This window comes from Canis lupus, chromosome 8, assembly GCF_048164855.1.
Source record: "Canis lupus baileyi chromosome 8, mCanLup2.hap1, whole genome shotgun sequence".
NCBI lineage: Eukaryota > Metazoa > Chordata > Mammalia > Carnivora > Canidae > Canis > Canis lupus.
The window spans coordinates 76,978,809-76,981,685 of record NC_132845.1 but is presented as its reverse complement, the minus strand read 5'-3'; the positions used below and the strand labels follow the sequence as shown (position 1 = coordinate 76,981,685).

At 42.2% G+C, this 2,877-nt stretch overlaps 1 pseudogene; it reads right to left on the bottom strand.

Moving 5' to 3' along the window:
- Positions 1-211: 211 nt before the first annotated feature.
- On the bottom strand, positions 212-877 carry LOC140637700 (large ribosomal subunit protein uL6 pseudogene; annotated as a pseudogene).
- Between the last annotated feature and the right edge of the window lie 2,000 nt (positions 878-2,877).

Here is a 2,877-nt window from a genome sequence, read left to right as displayed (position 1 = left end):
TTTCATTTTGGATGGTGCCTATTTTTATGCCTTTAACCCATCAATCTTTTTCTCTACAATGTCTAATCTGCTACCCATCCAATCCAATATCTCCAATCATGTAGTTTTCTTTTCTTTTTTAATATACAGCTGTTAGCACATCTTTAAAATATCACGAAAAGTCTGAAAAATCATCTGGCATCTTGCTGTCTGTAGCTGAACAACTTAGATCTTATTCATTAGCCTGCTGAATTTTTCCTTTTTCGGAACCAGATACCATCCAAAATTTTTCTGATATCCTTATTTTTAACTCTTGTGGCTTGCTGAATCAAAGCAGCTAAATTTGATACAAGTTTAGTGTCATTTCCTTCAAGAATTAACTCATCTTTCTGGGCTTGAGATACTGAACAAGCAACAGCTGGCCTCATCTGAACCCAGCAGATGTATTTTTTTGTCCAAGAAATTTCAGATTTCAACAAGAGAACTATTCTTCTGAATTATAACATTGATGGGGAAGTGAGCACACAGAGACTTCATCTTGCACTGGAAGCCCAGTGTAACACCCTTGGCCATGTTCTGTACACAATTACAAATACTGTGAACGTAGGTCCTTTCTATTGCCCAATCATTTGTCAACTTGGAACCTCTTTTTTCTTTCAAGGAGATTGAGTTCTACACTGCTGTAGTTGGAGTCCCTCCTCATATTTCTTCTGGGGGCCTTCACAATAGCAGTATAGCCTTTCAAAGTGATGTCAACATTTTCTGCAACACCAACAGTCTGATTGCTAAGAATGATCTTAATTCTTATGGTAGATGGGGCCAAAGAAAGCTCAAATGTTTTAGTTTTCAACTCTAAAAGTTTGGTTTTGGCCTTTTTTATATCTTTCATGTCTCTGTATAACTTTTTTTCTTTTTGCATGGGGTGATAGTTTCATGATCATTTTCATGGTATTTTAACTCATTATTGACATCATAGAAATATTATTGTGTATTAACTTTTTGTTGTGATAAAAAATGTCATAAAGTTTATCATCTTAGCCATTTTTAAGTGTATGATTCAGTACTGTTGAATATACCAATGCTCTTAAGAGACGGTCTCCAGAACCTTTCATCTTGCAGAACTAAAACTATATCCATTGAACAACAACTCTCCATTGCCCACCGCCCCTAGCCCCTAGTAACCACCATTTTACTTTCTTCATATATGAGATATACAAAGTAGTCAAATTCATATAAGTGGAATCACATATTATTTTAACCTTTCTGGCTGGCTTATTTCACCTAGCATAATGGCCTCAACTTTCATCTATGTCATATAATGTGGCAGGATTTCCTTCCTTTAAGGTTGCATATTAATCCACTATGATTGTTAATTTTTAAAAATCATTTTATTTATTTATTCATGAGACACACACAGAGGGAGGCAGAGACACAGGCAGAGGGAGAAGCAGGCTCCATGCAGGGAGCCCGACGTGTGACTTGATCCTGGGTCTCCAGGATCACCACCTGGGCTGAAGGCTGTGCTAAACTGCTGGGTCACCACCGGGGCTGCCCAGCGGGGAGAACTTCTATATCCAAATGTTTATTTGATTTTTTTGTTGTTGTTTAAAAGACATTTAAAGGGGTGCCTAGGTGGCTCAGGCAGTTAAGTGTCTGCCTTCAGCTCAGGTCATGATCCCAGGGTCCTGGGATGGAGCCCCACATGGGGTTCCCTGCTCAGTGGGGAGTCTGCTTCTCCCTTTCCCTCTGTCCTTCTACCCTCGCTCATGCTCTCTTGCTCTCTCAAAAAATAAAATCTTTACCAAAAAATAAAAGGCATCCAAAACAACATATAAAACTGAATCCTTGATCTTCCCCCCCAAATGTGATCATAATTCTGTCCTTCCCATGACAATAAATGGCAACACCATCCATCTAGTTGCTCAGACCAAAAATCTTAGTGTCATCTTTGACCCCTGTTTTCTGTCATAACCAAATCAAATCAGTCATATAATCCTGTTGTATATATTTCAAATTATATCCAGAATCTGACTGTCTCTCCTCACTCTATACTCCGCTGCTTCTTTCTGGACTGAGCCACCATGCACCAAGATCTTTTGCCTTCTCACTATTGTCCTGCTTTTTTAAGCAGGGGGGAGCAGCAGAGGGAGAGGGAGAAGCAGGTTCCCCATGGAGCAGGGAGCCCAATACAGGGCTCAGTCTCTGGACCCCAGAATCATGACCTGAGCCAAAGGCAGACACTTACCACTGAGCCATCAGGCACGGCTGTTGTCCCTGCTTCTACTCTTGCCCTTCTACTCTCTTCTCAACACAGGAGCCAGAGAGAGTCTTCTACAATTTAAACTAGATCATGCCACTTGTCTGCTCAAACTCTCCCATGGCTCCACACCTCACTCAGAGTGGAAGCCAGTGTCCTACCAGGAACCTAGAGCTCAGTGACCTACCCTGCTCCCTCTTCCCCTAGTACCTCTCTACCCTCCTCTCCCAGGACTCTCCTGTCACTCACTCTCTACTACAGTCACACTGGCTCCCTGTGTTCTTTGAACACCCAGGCACGTTCCTTTCTGTTTGATACTTCTTGCTGCTCCCCTTGTCTGGAATGTTGGCCCAAGTCTCTTCATGTCTCACTTCCTCACCTTCTTCATGTCCCTGCCTACATGTCACCTTCTTACAAAGTGAGGACTTCCCTCAACTACCTTATTATTTTTTTTACTTAAAAGTAAAGATTTAGGGCAGCCCCAGTGGCGCAGCGGTTTAGCGCTGCCTGCAGCCCAGGGCGTGATCCTGGAGACCCTGGATCGAGTCCCACGTCAGGCTCTCTGTATGATGCCTGCTTCTCCCTCTGCCTGTGTCTCTGCCTCTCTCTCTCTCTCTCTATGAATAAATAAATAAAATCTT